Source organism: Cryptotermes secundus, unplaced genomic scaffold (assembly GCF_002891405.2).
Source record: "Cryptotermes secundus unplaced genomic scaffold, Csec_1.0 scaffold314, whole genome shotgun sequence".
NCBI lineage: Eukaryota > Metazoa > Arthropoda > Insecta > Blattodea > Kalotermitidae > Cryptotermes > Cryptotermes secundus.
In genome coordinates this window covers 189,624-211,193 of record NW_019718273.1, presented here as the reverse complement: position 1 = coordinate 211,193, position 21,570 = coordinate 189,624, and the positions used below count along the sequence as shown (strand labels likewise).

Below are 21,570 nucleotides of genomic sequence, written 5' to 3'. Positions count from 1 at the left end.
ATATAGTATATAAGGGAGGATAAATGAATCCTTTGCTTATGTCTGATCAATTACCTATGAAATTGACAATAATTACACCTCCAATATTAAACGTACATCCACAAGACACCCACCAATACTTCCAAGTGAAACTTAGGGCAACTGATTGCACAATCAGTGCAAATTTGTTAAATACTTCAATCATGAGCATTTGATAAGTTATTCGCTCCGTTTTGACGGATTTTAAGAAGCAGGTTTTAGTAAATGAAGTTACGGTAAATTAGCATACAATCCAAATAACTCAGCAATCACAACGAACCGAAAAATCTGTACTTCAAATACAGACATCAAACTGCAGCCGAACCTACATGAAGGTAATAAATTTTTGCAACCGTATGTTTGCAGGAACTCTTTTTGCTTGATATTAGGAGTAGAACAATATTCTTATACTCGTATTTACTGAGTGTAATTACTCTGGCCCTGCATATGCAGAACTATTCTGTCAAGTTCGACATCACCACCTCCTGTGCAGAGGCACCATACTCGTACTTGTATTGCAGTCTCCACAATTACACATCCGACCGTCCAGTCCACACAGCGCGAGTGCCTCTAGAGGCACGCCAGCATCCGCGGTTATGCTCCTGAATAGAAATCAGGTAAAGGCGGTGTAAAATTAAAATGAATCTGGACAGAGTTTTAATGTACGAGTAGCAACGTAGGAACTCTAACAGGAAAAAATAAATATACAATAAAATAGGTTTTATAAAGACTAGTGAGCTCTCAATACATTGAAAATAGATTTACTCAAAGGGAGGATAAAGAATAAATGAAATACATATGTCCACACCTGAGGAGTAGGGATGGCGTAGTCGGTATAGAGACTGGCTACGGGCTGGACGGTCGAGGGTTCGGAGTTTCAGGTACCGGTAGGTTCAATAATTATCTCTGCTCCACGTCGTCCAGACCGGCTCTGGGTCCAACCAACCTTCTGTCCAATGGATACCGGGGGGTCTTTCCAGGAAGTAAAGCGGCCGGGGCGCGAAACTGACCACTCACCTCCAACTAGTGCCAAAGTCAAGTAAATGTGGATCTATAAATCCACCCCCCCACCCCCAATACATCTTCATGTCGTAGTGCCTGAACAGTTAAGCACAGGGACGACTTTAGTTTTTATGTCCACATCTGTACCACGTAGCAACGTACAATAATCTGAAAGTTCTGGCGTCCTCCGTCACAAATGGGCGTTACCACAGAATGTGCAAAACGACATAACGCTGAGAAGGACAGATGCCAACTGACCTCCCATGAAACACCTATGTGTGAGTCCAACCCAAAGTCGTGTTAGTAGAATTTTCTCCTCCCTAACGGAGCCGAAGGAGGACTTCCACGTAAGTTAGGCATGATCTGCTCTGTAAATCCTTTACTGACAGAGAACTTGTGTGTAGTGCTAAATGAAGAATTTTCAATAACATGTTATGTGTGTGAATTATACACTTGACGAAAATCCAAGCACGTGCATGAGAGATAAACCCATCTTCTCGTCAGAGAGGATGTTACATAAGGACTATTGCTGCAAGAGTTCAGCTTGGAGAAAGAAATCTTCGTTCGTGGGACTCAAGGGGCCTGACGCCAAGACGAACTGATTGGCGGTAAATCGCCAGTCGTAAAGTAACTCTGACTTCGACTTTGAGAGAAAAGCAGAACTAAGCAGAGCTACGCAGATTTAAACAGAATTCCAGAGGACCAGAGGCGCAAGATCCAGACAAAAGTGCGGGATTCATTACCCGAAGGGGTTAAATGTGAGAATTTTTATAATAGAGTTTAATCGTGATACTTACGTCAAATAAATTAAATCATCAAATCTAGAACCCACAATTATTCGTCATGCTACCCCTTATATGTGACAATAATAATAATAATAATAATAATAATAATAATAATAATAATAAACCGGCAGTTACACTTTCTTGAAAATTACGTCAAGAATAACACCCGATCTGTCGATATCTAACATTTTCCAAATATTCAGAGCTACGAACGATGGAATATGATATAAAATACGGCTCCTGTGTGTACAGAGAGTTTGAAACGCTTAATATTTTTCATACAGTAACCATCAACTTTATAACATGATATATTGCAGGTCACATATTTAAATTATTATTAGAAATGTAGATAAACAAAATAAACTCATTTTATTTATACCTGTTATATATACTGGAACTGAAATGAAATATATCCAGACATGCAGACAATGTTGACGAATATGGTAAGAATCGTTACCACACATGAGTCAGTAAAAGCAGACTAGCTACAAGCACAGAACAGACAGCAACATATAAATACTACCCAACACCACTTGGCCTCCCACTTCAGCAACAATCAATTGTAACTAGTCCTGTCACATATCTTCGTCCTCAAAGAGAAGTGTGAAAAATATAAAGGGCAAACATCTGCCATAATGGGGAGGGGGCAAGTTCTTTCTGAAGCACCGCGGTATATCATGCCTACAATCAGGTTTAATACCTGTGTTTGTTATCTTACTGCCAGCAATTTCAAGCACGTCTAATCAGTGCACATTCATAAAAATACTTTGACGTGTTAAATTTAAATACTTAACAACCTACTCGCTTAACAGATCAGATTTCAGGAATACACCGAAACGTCCCTCTAACACGGGTTCATGTTTAGGGTAAATTTTCGTTTGTAACTCGCTTCTAGCCGATTCCAGTGGCATGAATTGTCTTCCCTCGCTCGAACGCTGACATCTTTGGTTCGAATCCCACGCAAACCACCGATGTCTGTGTGCGTTTATTCTCTGTGTTTTTCGGTATGTATGTTGCAGCCTTTCGACTGGCTGATCCCCTGTCCAAGGAGTCCTACCGACTGTGTAAAGGATTAAGAAACTGAAAAAAAAGGCCAAGGTCCAACAAAGAGCCATAGATGTATGTANGCACGTAAAAGAACCTCATGTCTCTAGGAGACCTCTGAGTTAATTAGACAACAATTTCCCGCCCAAGTAGTTTCCAATGCCTCTGGTAGATGGGGGAAGAATCAAGGTACCGAGGGCCGACCTCGTTGGCTCAACGGGGCTGATAGCACGCACCAGTACCGGTAGGGTATGAAGACTGGTAGAATATCAAAGGGGGACGTACAATAGATCAACAACTGGTCGCGGTGCATGGGGAAACCCACCCCTTCCAATAATAATAATAATAATAATAATAATAATAAATAGATAGATAGATAATTTACCTCTAACGTTATTCCTATAATTTTAAAACAAATGAAGAAAACTCGAGCACTCTATTTACGAAAACTAATATTGGGACAACATTAACAGAGCTCAGATTACAATTTTGGGTCTATTTCGTCTTCATTTTCAAGTCTTCGTACTTCTACGTTTTATACTGTCACGTGTAGCGTGGTACGCGTGATGAAAATTACGGGTTTTAGTTCGGATGACTGGATTTATTAGCACTTTGGTTTACAAGTTCTTTAATCACACTTAACTACAAGTCACTCGGGATTTTCATGATAAAGTTGTTATGAAGCTCTGAGATGGGAGTAAGGCCAATGCAAATGGCCACGTCATAGCTCAAGCGGTTAGTCGCTGGCTTCCCACCTCGGCGGCCCGGGTTCGATCCCGGGTCTGGTTAAGTGGGATTTGTTGTGGAAAATGTGACGCTGGGGCGGATTTTCTCCGAGTACTTCGGTTTCCCTTGCCAATCTTCATCCCACCAAATTTTCCATCATCACAATCACCCGGGGCAGGTACAATAGGCCAATCATCGGCCGCCGTGCCAAGTGGACCCAGTTGGACTCCACCCCATACTAAGGCAATTAAAAAAAAAGAGGCCAATGCAAAATTCTTCCGTTTTACATGAAAAGGTCGGGATTGATGGCATGAAAATTTTGCTGCGCCTAAATTGCGTTCTAACTACAGCAAATAAGTGATCAACAGTGACAAGATTGGAACGTAGGCCAGGCTTTAAATTGGCAAGTGTGATTTGATTCCAGGGAAGAATAGGAAATCACTATAGGTCTACTTACTGGTTAGGGCCTGCTTCACACTTCCTCAAAACCTGATATTTTTTCAAAATTAATACCGAGGTTAATTCTATTATGGAAGTTACGACTGTTATGTAATGGCAACAAAAACTTCCATCATCATTGTTTACGAAACACTCATCCGTGACACAATATAACCTCGAACCCGGCGTACGTATTTCTTCTAAAGAAGTTCCACGGTACATGTGCCTTTCCGACCAGTGAAGAATTAGGCCTTGGCTAGATTTCTGGAGGCAATTAGCATGGTCCCTTTAAAAAATATTTGTGGTTGGGATGACTTTGCACTCTCAGCTATATCTTCAGATTTAGCCTGAAACTGCTCCTTTGCTTTAGGGATTTCTAAATGGCGTGTTGTTTGAAATCGCAACCATTAAATCAGCTTGCAGTCTCTTGTTGCAAGAAGATCTGTGCTCCTGTTACGGTTGGTCAGTGGTCGCGCCTTCTAGACACTTGAAATCTAGGATCATAAGTTTGAAATCTGATCATGGCGTAGATACAGCTACATAAGTTTGTCTTTTGTGTTGTAGGGGCCACACGATAGCGTAGTTGGTTAACCCACTACGCTATAACGTGGAAGATCGAGGGTTCGATTCCGGAAGAAGTCACTGGATTTTTCATTTGACCTAATCCTTCCAGCCGCACTATGACCCTGGGGTCGATTCAGCCTCTAACAGAAATGTGTACCAGGAATTTTCCTGTGGGTAAAGGGAGACCGGCGCGTAAAGGTTCGGCCACACAGAGCGCTACATACGCGACTCACATTACGTAGGTATGTTCGTTATACGAACAGAAAAATATCTCCCTTTATTGCCAATGTGACGGGCCACACAGACTTCCGTACGCTACGTACGCTGTGCCGGAAGCAGAGGACCAGCCACTGTTGGAGTCGTTACAAGGAAACGTCTAGTAACAGACTGAGAACATTGAACTGTGTGCCCTAGTGAACTGTACTACTAATACATATACTACGTGACAATACAAAACTATAATTTTGCATGTCCTTCTTTATGAGTGTGAAAATTGATCTCTGAAATTAAGGAATGAACAGAGACTGAGGTGTTTGAAAGCAGGGCGCTGAGGAAAATATTTGGATTGAAGAAGAATGAAGTTGACAGGAGGTTCAGAAAACATCATAATGAGGAGAGTCATACCTTTTACTCTTCACCAAGTATAGTTAGATTGATCAAGTCAAGGAGGATGAGATGGGCAGGATATGCAGCATGAATTGGATAGAAGAGGAATGCTTATAGGATATTGCTGGGAAAGCAAGACGCAAAAACACCACTAGGAAAATCAAGATGTAGGTGGGTGGACCTTAGAGAAACAGGATTGGGTGGTATGAACTGAATTAATCTGGCTCTGGATAGTGACCGATGGAGGGCTCTTGTGAACATGGTAATGAACCTTCGGGTTCCATAAAATACTAGGAAATTCTTAAAGGATTCTACAACTGGCAGCTCTTCATGAAGGGCTCAACTTCTTGGTGTTCGTTAGTTAATACACGTAATACCTCGTCATTTTAAACGAAACGGGCCATTTATCCTCCAATAACTCTGAATAGATTGGATTAGAATCTAACATTCAAACCAAAAGAGCACAGATATCAATCAGGCTCTCATAATGCGTTATAATCAGCAGCGCACAAGGCCGAGAATCTGATAAAATGTGTAATCTTATCTATATTAACGCACTGATAGCATCACACTTGCATTATCAAGAGTGAGGAAATTGTCGCCTTAACTTATTCGGACAAAAATTACAGATTTTAAATGATTCACATTACAACAGAGCTCACTTTGATTGCCACTACATTAAAAAGTTTCAGTACACATATATTGATACCAAGGAAGGGCGAAAGGGTGTGCAAGATGACCCAAGAAGTAAGCAGCCAAAGACGTAAAGGACAGGCGCAAATGTGGACAGAGTACGAACTTTGGTGCGCTTAGATAGAAGATTAGCTGTGAGACTGATAGCAGATAATTGAATTTGGATAGGGAAACAGTTCGACAGATTATTAGAAATTATTTGGGAATGAGCAAATTTTCCGCAAAGATGGTGCCTCGAATCTTCACAGATGACCAGAAACAACGTCGACTTCACATTTCATCTGATCTTTTACACAATGCAGAGATGTTTGATAGGGACATTACCGATGTTGAAACGTGATGTTTTCAATACGACCCGGAAATAAAACTCCAGAGCATGCAGTAGAAAACACAGAATTCAACTCTGCCGAAATAAGCATGCATGTCTCCTTCCCAGTTCAAGACCATGTTTGTGTGTTTCTTCGATCACAAGGGGATAGTTCACTATGAATTAATTGCACAAGGATAAACGGTGAATCAACAGTGTTATTTGGAAGTGCTGACAAGGTTACGGGAATTTTTCAGAGGAAAATATCCCAGCTCTGGCCTGACAAGTGGACTCTCCATCATGACAATGCTCCTGCGTTAATGATGCGTTAAAAGTTCGCGAATTCCGTGGAGTCGGTTCATTACTGTGTTTGTTAGAGCTCGCCACTGGGCCCCATTCTGAACTAGATGAATCCAGCCCACAGCTACCCGCTTAGATTACTTAAGATACATTTTATTATTATTCTCTCATCCACGACTAAGTGTTCCAAGAGGTACTTCTCCTCAGGCTTTCTGACCAATACCTAATCATTTCTAGAGCATGCTACATCCCCCGTCAATTCTAAACAAAAAATGCATGATACAAATATTCGTCTCTATTACAGATTTCGTTTAAATATATTTCAATTAACCTTACTTCATGAGTGAGGGCACGCGGTAGCGTAGTTGGTTGAGGGGCTATGCTACAAGCCGGAAGGTCGCGGGGTCAAGTCCCGATGAGGTCATTGGATTTTTTCAATTGACCTAATCCTTCCAGCCGCACTATGGCCCTGGGGTCGACTCAGACTCTAACAGAAATGAGTACCAGGAATTAAATAAATATTTTTCCTGGGGATTAAAGTGCGGTCGGTGCGTAAGGCTGACAACCTTACCGCCATCTTTGAGCCGATTTTCTAGATAATATGGGACCCTCAACGTCTCACAAACCTATGGCCCTTCACGGCCTGGTACAGGGATAGCTTTACTTACTTTTTTACTTCATGAGTACGTAAAATTCAATGTTTTTTTTACAGTTGTCTCCTGAGTTACGAGAATTCTTGAAGTCTACAAAAAGCAATTTCGGGCCTGCCGGTCCATTGTGTTACCATTTTCATCTTCAATATGTGACGAATCCAGAATTTCTGATCAGCCGTTGATCTGCTATGTTGACATTCATACTGATGATCCACAATAATTTCATATACATTTATTCTTGAAAGAAGAATTTGGGGTAAAACTTCCTATGCAGTTAGAAACATTAAAATTCCGCATTATTCTGTACTCAATTTATAACAACTGAAGGCTGTATTATTAAGTACGAGTGGTTAATTTTACCCAGGATAATATTTTTATGGCTAAGATTGAAACTTGTTAATGACAGGGAGGATCAGCCCCGCTCCTAAACACCAGGCCATGGAGGCCAATCATGTTTGGAACACTAGAAGGAGTGAACGATTAATTTCATGACCCAGTTGCTTTGCCTCCGCTATCTAAGGCTGGGGCCACACGAGCGCACAAAATGCGTCCGTCGTAACGCACGTCATGACGTTCGTTGTATAAATAAACAAGAGAGTCAAATGCTAGACTTTCTTCTGGCTCCATTGAAGACAAAAAACTACGCATCGCATTCTGCAAGTGCGTGTGTCCTCAGCAACGTCCGTCATAAAGTACATTTGTTGCAACGGACGCAGTTTGTGCGCTCGTGTGGCCCCAGCCTAACGGATATACTACGGAGATGGTGTGGACGAGGGCGGGGGGTTGTAGTAGAGAAAATTCCTGCCCGTAACGTTGAGTCAAACTCCAATCGTCCAGTCCGCGGTAAACTATTTTACTGACTGACTCCGATAATAATGATCTTATGCTAATGACATACTGCCATTTCATTGAACAATATTCCACTAAAAGTTCCTTGCAAATGAAATGTTTGAAGTATGGCATTTGCTTAGCCGGTCACGGTAGCCGAGCGGTCTAAGACATACACTGTCTTTGCTCGTTCGGAAGCCGGGATCGTGGGTTCGAATCCCACTCAGGGCATGGATGTTTGTGTGCGTTTTTCTGTGTTTGTCTACAGGTAGAGGCCTTGCGACGAGCTGATCACCCGCCCAAGGAGTCCTACCGAATGTGTAAGATCTAGAAAAACGAAGTGAACGGAGTTCATGGAGGTAGGCCTAGGCCCACTGGGGCTGTAGTGCCAAGGAAAAAAAAGGCCTTTGCCTTATGCCACAGTTTACGTGGAACGTGGAATTTGCCTTGAATTTTATCAGACGTCTGAAGATCACAACAGAGCTGCCAGATATGTGAATCATGAATATCCTGTGAACATAAGTACGAGAAACCTTCGCCAGAATATATGTACAAGCGTATTTCTTAGCTGTAATGTCACCTTCAAAACTACAAAACGGATTTACATTAAATTCGATATTACGTGTTCGTACAAAGATTTTAACTGAATATCATGCACTGTCATAGCAGTTAACCAATTTGTTTGAAAGCCGAATTAAAAGTCATAAATTTCTCTAAAAGGGTTAAATGTACCGAAATATTCTTACAAATATATAAAATTAATATTAATCTCACTAAGATATATAACTGTAAGTTTAACATAGTTCGACATGACGTATTTTTAACAAAATGCAAGGGAAGCATCAATAGAATGTAATGTCTTTTACACTTTGTAAGATTTGAGGTTTTCACGGCGGTGACTATGAAGAAAGCAGTCTTCTGGGATGTGGCACCGTGTAGATGTGGTGTTAACCGACGTTTCGGAGGAACGTATCGACTCCATCTTTAGGGTAGAAGGAAAAATAAGAAAATCCGCAAGCGAAGAGACCGTGAGAACCGGTACAAGCAGTCTGCTCGAGATGGAGGCGATACGTTCCTCCGAAACGTCGGTTGACACCACATATACACGGTGCCAAATCCCAGAAGACTGCTTTCTTCACTGTCTTAGGGTCTTGGCTTTTTCTGCAGTAACGATTTCTGAAAGAATGCCTGAAAGATTAAACCAATTTGACAAATTTTTTTATGAATAGTCACGTAAGAGCGAGTGATAATATGCATTGTTGCGTGACCTCACAACTTCGTATTCATTCGGGCCAGAGGTCACGTTTGTTGCTTTAATTCTGTCAGAATAAAAAAAATTCGTTAGAGCATTAAACCATTCACGAATTGCTTCCATATATAAATTATGCTCATTTCAGGTGTGTCTTCGGTTGTCCCGGATATGCTGATAAATTTTCCGATGTCGATGACTGCACTTCATCGTTACTCGACCGCTCTCTTGTGAATCTTTCTAGGAGTTCACATTAACAGCCACACTGAACAGCTGTTCTCGAGTAAACGTCATTAGTTTCCGAAACGCTGCGACCATTGCTTAGTATCAACAGAGCTGAGAGAGCTGCTATGTCACATTAACTCAAACCACTATGCAAAAGCAAAGAAAACCAAACCGATACAAATTATAATATTCAGGGCTTCTAACCTCACTTTCGAAGTTACTTTTTCTTGAATTCGGTTTTCGTTGTAGAATGTTAATTCAGAGACGCTACAGGACTCATTCTTTGGAGAATCAAACTATTCCAGCGCCTCTACACATGGAACAAGCCAGAATACCCGGACAATATTCACGTCCCAAGAGGAAATTCCAACCGTAAACCCAGTTTTCGAGCAATCCAAGATCGGCGCGCTGTTCTGCTCTGTGACAAGCACGAATACAAGTAATGGACAGTGAAAGAGAAAGATTGGGGACGATAACAGCCTTACTCATTTAACGATTTAACACCAAAAGTGTGTTATCAGTAGATTGGCTCGTGGCATAAACCGGTTCTGAATCCACTGTAATCTCCATAAAATAAGCTATAAGTTATAAACATAAACATCAGACTCAGCATTACTGGCTTTCTGGACTTTGTCCAACGTCCCTTATTCTAATAACAAGAGAACACAATGTTTCGGAAACTGTAACTGTTCCCATTATCATGTGAGGGGTGGAGACACATTCTGTTGGGTCCTTCACTGGACGTTGTCCCGTGTTTCTAAAGGACTTAACAGAGGAGGTGTCACCCTTTCACCTGGGGACGGAAACAGATCCAGTTTCCGAAAAGTTGTGTTCTCTTATTTTTAGAATAACGGACGACGGACAAAGTCCAAGAACCCTGCAAATCTGAGTATTATACACCATTGTCACAACTCTTTAGGATCTGTAAGGTTGAGAGATAATGACTGAGTCGACATATATACTGCAATTTCACAGATCTGGTGAAACTAAACAGTGCCGGTTCCCTGCGCATGACAAGAAACGGCCACACGGACAAGAGACCCCTAAGCCAGCGGGAAGAAGCAACCATTACAAGATCAACGGGCTTTAATCTCAACAAAACTTTGAACTGTCAGAAATAAATATTTTAAAAACAGTAATTTTGATAACGGCTACATATGAAGTGGTCATCAAATATGAAATCACTCGAGAAACAGTAGTACTGATGGACTCATAAAATTAATTTTATAGATAACGTACTTCAGCACTACAGGGACCTTCATTTATTATCGCCTCTAAATATGTATAATTAATCTTTTAACATTTTTCGTTATTTAAGTGTGCAAATATGCCGATAAATATTTATTGAAGGACAATGATTATCTGACTTTTCTTTTTTCAGTTTTATTTACAGCATTTCATTCCCTTTGAAATTTCCCCTGAGTTAGTGGCCAAGGGAACATAAAAGACCCTTTTCCGTCTTAAACTACGGAAGTAAAACATCAGCATCTCTGCCCAGAAATTCTGAACAATCGTTCAGAATCTTTACAATGTCTATAAAAGTTGGTAATAGCATTAGCTTTTCGGTCAGGAGCTTCGAATCAACTTCTAACAAACAATTTCCGTTTGAAGTGATGTCGGTTTCAGTTTTAGACGAAGTTTGTCCTCTCCTTTTATGCATCTAATTATCTGCTGCCATCCGGAACTTGAGAATCGTATGTGATCCTTCCAGAAAGAATAGTGCCGCCATATTGTTATTGCTGGCGAGCAAGGCGTTAGTGGAACAGGTTTCAAACAGATTTTCATGTGATATTTCCAAGGTTTCAAAGTTATTAAGGAGGCGTAATGATGATAACTTGTTTTACAGATGCAAGGAAGGACAATCACTATCTTTTCGTCTTACATCTAATTTCGCAAAGATAAAAGGAAAAGAAAATGACCTGCTGATGTAACTTGTCTCTCGACCTTAGGGAACAACAGAGATTGAGGGAGTTAAAACGGATCGCTGAGGAGAACAACTTTTCTTAAGAGAGAGTAAAATGAAATTACAGAAATATGCTTGATGGACCTCATAATTTGCACCTTTTGCCACGTATCGTTACGGCGACGAAAAGAAGGAGTACGTGATGGTCGGTAAAGAATGTAGATAAGAATATTTGAAGGGAGGAAGGCACATGAGAAACATGTGTGTAGAAGGCAGCATAATAATGTGTCCATTATAAATGGAACTCTTTCGAGGACTGGATTCATCTGCCTGATAATAATGTCCCATGTATGATTCTGTATTTCAGCATCCTGTTGCATTTGTTCACATTAGTNAGTTTCGACACAATTTCGACAGAATATTAATTAAATACTCGTATCTGTAAAAAAACACATGAAGATGGTCGTTTGAGGCCGAAACATGTAGTGTTAATGAGTGTGTCGAAGTGTAAAATAAAAAGTGTTGCAATTTAGACGGATTATAAACAAATGGACGCTAATGTGAACAATTGCAACAGGATGCTGAAATACAGAATCATAAAAAGTGTTGCAATTTTGACGGATTATAGACAAATTGACGCTAATATCCCATGTACTTTTCCAAATTATTCCCACTTATATGGTGACTTCTCAAGGCTTGTTAGAGCATGCGATTTTGATAATATCTAAAGGACAATGTCACTTCATACTCGCGCCGTCTCACTAAGTGCAAAATCGTTTTCTCTCTCTCCCAGATTTCGAATATTACCTCGTGTACTGATCCCCTGGGGACATAAGGGTAAGCCTACATAAAGCTGCTAGCGGTTAATGCATAGTAATATTAAAAGAACAGATAACAATAACAGATATAGCAAACAAACACCGTAGTCTGTAGTCCGCAAGCGAACTATACCTACAGAGCGACTGCCGCTTGTCGGTGGAGTTAGTGCCAACTTTAGCGGATAGAGTGTGTCGCGTGATCAGAGCAACGGATCCCCACGGCCGTTAATCTCGGGTTTCTGGAACGGTAATAGCATACAAGCAACCGAAAAATTCGGTTTAGCCGTAACGCTTCAGACTTGTAGTAAAGAAATTTGATTTGTTTCGTTTCATTCTGGTCCGTGACACTAACAATTATAAATACAAACCACTCCGTCCAATGTGACATGTAAGTTTTTACTACGTCAAAACTTATCTCCCTTACATGTTTCGGTCCTTACGGGCCATTTTCCAGTTTGTAATGATGTTCCCTCTGAAGATGGCCCGTAAGGACCGAAACATGTAAGGGAGTTAAGTTTTGTCGTAGTAAAAACTTAGATGTCACATTGGACGGAGTGGTTTGTATTTATAATTGTAGTCAAGAGGTCACGACTCAAATTTCAGCCAGGACACAGGTTATTAGGAACAAAGTTTTTCACTGTTTTCCTCAGTTTCTCCTGGAGAATTAAAAGTTAATGCCTCAGTTAGATCATGACCGCTTTCTTGCAAATTTCTTCCACGAATTACTCTACCATTCGACGCTACACTCTGTACTTCGAGTGTGCTGTTGAATTGGGGTGGGTGGAAACTCCAGTAAGTGATATAACACTGACAGCAGCGTTGTGTAAACACCAAAAAAGATACAAAGGCCAAACAAAGTTTTTCCATTCACCTTGCAGCAAATCTAATGAGAATTACATTACAAAACTTGTAGATTATCACGGCGCAAAATCGTCCTACTCGCATTTTATCTGATCAGAATTCAGGCGGCAACCATCAAACGGGTGCTCTCGGTGGATTCCTCAGTCAGTCTAAGCGAATTCAAAGGCACTACCTTCAAACAGACCACGACCGCTTCCTTACAGATCCTTCCCCACTCATCCCATCCGATATTCTTCTGTTCGGCTCTGCAGCGCATGATTCAGTGCCACAACATAACCGAATGACAGCAAGATGCAAGCATTCGGCAGTGCATGCAATTCAGTATACAGTGAAATACCATGAAAAACATAGAGATTTTTAAATTTTAAAATAGTTTAAATTTTATTGACTAGTTTCAGGATATGTCCCCTTCATCAAATACGGGTTTTCCTAATCAAGATAAATAGAAAGAGACGGACGGTTAATAAACTCTCAATGCCTTATCCGGTCGTTGAACCACTTAATATCGTGTGATCTGTTACTGTGAGAGCCAAGAACACTTATGCAACAAAAGGGAGAATATTTAAGACTCCTAAGCTGTTGCCTCGCGGTTACTCAATGAATGGCACACAGCGTGTCCTCTTCCAGGCGTAAGTGGCAATTCTCCACTCAGCCACAGAGGAGCGTGTCAAGGTTATCTGAATGTACACGGGATGGATAAGTCTATAACATACATTTGGATGCCAGTTTCCATAAAATCGCATTTTTCTACAAGTTCATAGATAAAAATATCTACTACGGAAATCACCTTCACGTGAACATTTCGGTGGGAGTAAAATCAAAGAATTACAGGTGGTACTAAACAATACATAGACTAAAATGGCCGAGACCTATTGTTAGTACTCATAGATTGTCAGTTTAGCGAAAAAATTTTCATATCTGATTCGTATGACGACCTCTCAATCTCAAAAAAAAATCCTCGTACTAATGTGTTTGTTTTACTGAAGTGTATACAGTCAACATTCTGTACGAGTGGAAGGACTCTCTGAAGCAGCGTGGTGAGTCTTATTATCAAGAGTAAGGTACATAACAAAAGCTCCCGTCCTTGGTCGCTACTTACAGCGAGAAAGTTGAATGGAATTCAGTGAAATTTGACCTTTACGCTTGCTTTCTCGTATGCTACGGATTCTGTTACCGATTTAAGAGTCGACAGCAAAAGTCCTTTATAAAATTAGGAGACTAAAATTTGTGATCTCTGTCATGAATTAACTGACGTTTAAAATACACGCCAGAGACTATAGGACGGGCGTGTCTTTATCAGTCTTTCTGCGTACCTACCTACCTAGGGCTGTATAGTCCTTTGTTAAACCTTGGCCGTTTTTCAGTTTCGCAATCCTATACACAGTCGGTAGGACTCACTGAACGCGGGATCAGTCCGTCGCAAGGCCGCTACCTACACAAATACGTAATAAAGGCAAAGAGATATTCATGCCCTGAGTGGTATTCGAACTCACCATCCCAGCGTTCAAGCGATCAAAGACAGTTCATGCCTTGGACTACGTGGCCACTGCAATCGGCAAGGGCATGTCGTTGCCCTCTAAAATGTTTCAAGGTTCCAATGTTAGATGTGGGAACTACAAATTTCGATGGTTACTGGTTCGAATAAAAGAGAACAAACAAATAGTTTCTTACAAATAATTGAATTAATTTCTTAATCGTGTATATGTTGCTTCCGTACTAACAACATCCGTAGCTTGGTACGCGTCGCACCCGTAAATGTTCTCTTGCCCTGTGCGCTCGAGTTTAAGGCTTGATTATCTGTAGCAACAGCATCCGATGTTCATACTTCTAACTGTTCTAGTATTGTTAACTATTGAGGGGTATCGCATTCATTTATGTCCCTCCAAAAATATATTGTGACAAGACGTCTGAATGCCGGAATACTTCTTTACTATGTAACGGCTTGGCAAATACAATTCCGCAGCAGCGAACGCTCGCAACATTAGAAGAGCGGTGTTTTCTCTGGTCCTCGCGCTCGTTATTAAAAGGAACTGTGCGGTAAACACATCTCTGCAACAGTGAACCAACACGCAACAATAGAGGAAGCGGTGTTTTCCATGGGGGCCGTCCCGAGTTCTACATAGACAGACCGACCGCTCCCCTCGTACGAGAGTAGGTCCTCTATATTGATTTAAGTGTGTCAATTAGCGGCAGTTGTATAATTACCTGTAGTTATGAGCTATTAATCTTCAATAAGCAAATCCAATTATCAATCCAAACCCCGTTTCTAGTCACCAACACGTGACAATAATTTAAATTGTTATTTACACTAGGCCGGGTACGACTTAATACAATATAAACATTAACGGTAAAAACAGAAATAGACATGCACGTACTAAATGCAGACACTGTCAACAGAATAATATAAGACGAAAGTCACTATAAAATTTAGGGGGATTCTCCAAGGAGGGGGAGGGAAGGAGATATCTTTGTCGACCTCACTCCTTCCACGATAGGTCATTAACAAGGTCACATCAGGATCATGTTACAATCTTCTAGAGCAAGACTATGTACAAAACACTTGGCCATACGCGCCGGCCGCCCTTTACCCCCAGGAATATCCGTAGTAATCATTTCTGTTAGACACTGAGTCAACTCCAGGGCCAAAGTTCGGCTAAAAAATTATTTACACTGAAAAGAAATTCCACTGCATTTGGATTCGAACCTGCGACCTTCCGGCTTGTAGCATGGTGCTTCAACCAAATATGCTACCGCGTGCCACTTTTGGACAGGTCCAAGGACTAAAATATCTTCCAAAAGTGTCTTTAACTTCTCGGCTTATTCCTTCAAAAGTTCCTTCTTTATGTTTATACGTTTATACGTGTAAGAATAGGTAATTACATAAGGCTTATTATTTTTCTTTGGTACTACAGCCCCAGTGGGCCTAGGCCTACCTCCATGAACTTCTCCATTCGCTTCGGTTTTTCTTGATCTTACACATTCGGTAGGACACCTTGGACGGGTGATCAGCTCGTCGCAAGGCCTCTGCCTGTGCACAAACACAGAAAAACGCATACACACAAACTAAACATCCATGCCCTGAGTGGGATTCGAACCAACGATCCCGGTTTCCAAGCGAGCGAAGACAGTACATGCCTTAGACCGCTCGGCTACCGTGACCGGCACATAAGGCTTATATCCACCTTAATGGCACAGTACATCGAACATCACAGGCCAGAAATAAAAAGGAAATTTATGTAACTTAGTGTAATTAACGACTGATACAAATGAATGCAGATATATCTTGTGGATAGAATTCTTTAGTCTATTTGTCCGTCTGGTTGCTAGTCTATCACAATCTGGTTTACAGTCCAAAGAGCGACCTGAGGTCACAGCTGTATCATTGTTTGGAAGCGGTTCAATGTACCAAGAGGTCACAACACAACTCCACGCTGCTAAAGGAGGAAACTTTGATCCATCATTCAAAACAAGGGCTACAATGAATAAACAATTCTGTTGTTGCATCGCCAACGAATTACGGTGAATTGCTAGGAAAAAGAGCTTCATAATTTCTGCCTTCATGCTGCCTCCAAATTAAAATCATCTGTGCGCCGTTTGTAACACCAGCACGAATGGTTTCCCATTTACATAGCTGTTGCCAGGTGAGGTTAGGCCCATTTCTTACTGCCACTGCTCTCGGCACTTTACAATTACTCCCATGAAACCCGCTGCTAGGGGACCAAGGTTTTATGCTCACAGAGTCCACAACTGGACCCTATAAGAAGCAAATTTAAGCCAATTCAGTCTCTATATCTGTCCCTCAGCATGTTTCATCTCAGGTTAAATCTCATATTGGTCACCTTCAGAATAAATTAATGGTCGAATTTATTTTTGTCGCTTACCCAAAAACTAGTGGCATAATCTGTTGTTTACAAAGAACCAAATCTTAATTTGAGAGTTCCTCAAATTGGATAGTCGTAATACCGCTACTGTGTTACAAAAATTATGTATCTCATTACAATCTGAAAATTATCTTTTCGATATTTTTCGGTTATACGAGTATAAATATTTAATAGAGTGCAACAAATTAATATTCATAATAGGATTATCTTCAGAAAAATATACCTGGATTTTCAATAAGTGAAAACATGGTTCATAGAATAGCAAAAGGGTTTTTTTTTTATTGCTAGTGAGGGGGGACAAAGTCCCTCGTACTGCGACCACTTCTGGCCTATTTTACCAGCCTCATTGATAGGTGAGGGTGATTGTGGAGGAATTAGTGGAATGAAGATTGGCAGGAGAAACCGAAGTACTCGGAGAAAACCTGCCCCAGCTCCACTTTGTCCACGACAAATCCCACTTGACCAGACCCGGGATCAAACCCGGGCCACCACTGTGGGAAGCCAGCGACTAACCGCTTGAGCTATGGCGCGGCCTAGCAAGAGAGTAACTAAAAATGAGTGTACCCCATTAGAATACATCTTTTCGATTTCGTTTTTTCTTTTGAGTGACACTATTCCATCCAAATTCATTTGCGAGATAATCACAAGTGGCAAGCGTTTGCGCGTGATAGAATTACCGGAAGAATACAGCAAAACTCGTTGACAGTTCAATGGGAATTCTCAGCACTTGTTATACAGGCTGTTTCACTCGAAGAATCCTATGAATTAGTCACTGTAAGTCACACAGTAATTCGGAGATGGAGACAAAATTTGGCGAGTGAACACCACCCTGTATGTGAAGATAACTGAGCTACAGAAAATGCAGAAATTGGTTTCCTTCCGTCTGGAGACAAAGGCCTCTATGACATTCTATGTTGCCGAAAATTGCAGACAGCAAAACAGGAGAGATCACATGGAATAACAGACAAAGAATTGGCACGAACCAGATAGGCAGGCACTGTGACATTATTGCAAAATACATAATGTTGCTAAATTCTCTTCTCATCTGTAAATTATTGCGCTTTTTTATTTACCAATTCTGCGCTTCTTTCGAGTGCATCTTCCTGTACAGCTTCATGTTCTATTAATTCCTCTTGCTCTCTCTCGTATACCTGTTTCAGTCCTACATGTGTCCAGGCTCACCACTGCCTCCATCGAATAACATTCATAAATAATCGATCCTGAACCGTCTGCTTTATTTAGTACACCGCACTTCACATATCTACATCAAAATGCTATCAACACTTGCAGAGTAGACTGAAACAAACTTACCTCAGTGCAACACGTCAACATTTCGCTGCTGTGTGACCCAAAATTCAGTAAAACTCATGCTTACAAAACTTACGTGTGTATATATATATATATATATATATATAACGACAGCAATAGTAGTACGGCAATGGTAATATACAATAATACAATAATATAGTAATATTAATGCAGTATAAAAATAATATCCTTATATATGTAAGAGCATTGTTATTACACTGCATTAATATTATTATTGCCGTACTACCATTGTCGTTATATTATTATTGTTAGACATAATACTTTCTGATGTAAAATATAAAGAAAGAAATACTGCAAATACAACTATCTTTTAGCAAAATCTGAACAACAATATCATGGGAAGTTCCAGAAGTAAATGTGTACTGATTGAATATTTTATATGTCCGTTTCAAGTGCATGTTACATATTCTCCATTCTACTATCACCAATAACACGAAAAGTTTCATGTGATCGAAAGACCTAAACACCACCCAGAGAAATGTTCCCTGATCAGGGCCACCGTTTAACGCCGCAGAATTTCCACGAAGTGTTTTCCACATCAAATCTTTTAAGCAGAGGGACAATTGAGTACGAGCTGGAGTGTTATTTAAGCCAATGATGTTGGACATTGTGAATGTGGCCTCTAAAGTAACACTGCTTTCAAAGCTGCTTCCCCCTGTTGCCAGTTAAAATCGCGCCTAACATATGGACAGTTGGGTGTATTTTCATACTGCCAATTAATTTTTTTCAAAACAATCAGTTTAGAGATGGGCTACCTTTGATACTTCCGTTTTAAGGCCAACTTAACAATGGTTTCCTGGATAACTCTGTTTGGCCGGGAAGAATTCTTTAGAGTACGGTCACATTTTATGCAGGGGACGAGTTTCTGGAGACAGTGGATAATTCAAAACAACCGAGACTTTTTTTTTTATTCACATTATTTCAAACCTTGGCATAAAGCGACATTTCATTAATATTTTTACATTGTACTATTTCAAATTCGCATAATTCAAATTTGCTTAAAATGTGACCGCACTGTCTGTGTGCGTGTATATACACAGTATATGTATATTCTCTGAGGTTACCTTTCATATGTGAGTCGGGAGAGCGACTAGCTACGGGCTGGACGACAAAGAGGTAGGAGTGCTAGTCCCGGTAGGGTCAAAAATTATCTCTTCTCCATGTTACTCAGACCGGCTCTGGTGTCCACCCATCCTCCTATGTAATGGGTACCGGGGGGCGGGGGCTTCTTTCTTCGAGCGTAAAGCGGCCAGGGCGTGAACTGATCACTCACCTCCAACTAGTGCCGAGGTCAAGAAAATGTGTATCTACACACCAACTCCCCATACGCTTTCAGGGCATAGTGCTTAATTAATTAAGCACAGGAATAACTTACTTTTTACCCTTCATATTTCGGTTAAAAGAAATGAAGGCCAAATGAATACTGTTTCCAGGATAAAGCGGTTCACCCAGGAAGAATCATTTGCAGAATCCTTTCTTGAAGTGTAGCGTGTTCATAATAGTATATTTCCTTTTATAATGTTTCAGAACTCTGAATTACCTCATAAAACATAAATGAAATGCTCCATCCCGTGTTTGGATTGTAGTAGTCAGACCCCTCTTCTCGTCTCATAACAAATAAATGGTCTAGGAACGAACTAAAATTTGGTCACGAGTACATACAGGTTCCGAAAAAAGAAAGGCTGTGCTGGGGAAGACTATCAGCATATTACTTCTATTCTGTACTGTACGTTCCATGTTTGACTATATGAGAATTTCGGTATCTGACAAAATAATAAGTTACTCCGCTGCCCGATTCGGTGTTTCACTCACAACAAGATGGCCGACATTGTAACATTTCTTTCCGTATATTAAGCACACTCGGAGCCAGGCATTTCGTCCAGACACTACGGAAGACAGGCCTTTAATTTTTAAAGAATTCTAAAATGCTGATAGAGCGACATATATTTTAATTTTATTTTATAGACTCGACTTCAGTAATTCGTAAGTTACGACAAGGAAGCTTAAAACTTTTTACCTATTTACATAGTCCCCAACTTACAAAATCGTGCTTCATATGCGCCCAGCTAAAAAGGAAACTTCATTTATCATTAGGAAATCCACCAGAAATCGCAGTTGCTTTGTTATAATTTCGCACTCTTAATAAGCCTATATGAAAAAGATATATTTCAGAACTCAGCTACGACAAAAACAACGAAGGACATTCTAAAGGTTTATGACGATGGGTTTCGGACTTTGTCCATCGTCCGGTGTTCTAAATAACATAAACTAAAACAAAAAAGCAAAATCCCTGGTTTTAGTCCGCAAGTGAACTACGCGGACCGAGCGGCCACCGTTTGTCGGCGAAGTTACTGACAACTTTAGAGGATAGAGAGTGTGGCGTGTTCAGCGCAACGAATCCCCACGGCCGTTAATTTCGATTTTCTAGACCGGAGCCGCTATTTCCTTTAAATAGCTCCTCAATTATCCTCACGAGACTGAGTGGACCCCGTTCCAAACTCACTACTTCTCAGAAAATTTGGTAGTGCCGGGAATCGAAACCGGATCTCTGGATCTGTAGCCAGGAACTCTGACCACTAGACCACAGAGGCGGTCCAAAGAACACAAAATTTCGTAAACTGGATCTGTTTCCGCCCTAAGTTGAGGGGGTTAGAGACAACTATTCTGTTGGATTTATTAGAGAAAGCTAAATTCTTTGTAACCGTCTCGGCTGAGTAGGTGTCTCTCAACCCCTCACCTGAGGATGGAAACAGATCCAATTTCAGAAAGGTTGTGTTTCTTAGAATACCAAGCAAAGGGCAAAGTCCTAAAACCCAGTATTCCCGACGGAAAAATAATTCTTATACCGTCTTATTCACTTCTTACTCCCGGTTAATCTTATGGCTCAAGCTACTAGCTCTATTGGCACACATTTAAAAATATTTAGGATGGCCGACGGAATTTCCTTCTTATTGATTTTTAAATATGTGTGTGTAACAGCGGTTTGTTTCGTTGCCACATTTTGTTGGACACTGTCCCGTACTTAACATACGAGTATGAGCGTACGCAACAGGGACTTTTCTATTCCAGTCTTCAGGTAACCATTTGCTATAATACCAAGGGATATTTACATTTGACTTTAAGATTAATGACAACGGCTCCGAGTTCGAGCCTAGTCGTCACCTTTAATGTTAAGCAATCGGTGAGTGTAATGACAAGTCACCTGAAGGAGGAAATATACGAGTACTTAAGACAACAGATAAAGATCAACAAAAACTGGTATAAAAATATCATCACGTGTTTAGAGTTGGGTTTCGATTCGTAATCGGATGTATTGAATATTTACGGAATGTAACTACTA

General features: G+C 40.6%; 1 protein-coding gene across 4 annotated transcripts in view; it reads right to left on the bottom strand.

The window, feature by feature from the left end:
* The window catches only part of LOC111874317 (synaptic vesicle glycoprotein 2B), a 93,431-nt gene that overhangs the window by 38,227 nt on the left and 33,634 nt on the right, over positions 1 to 21,570 (bottom strand). The window lies entirely within an intron of this gene.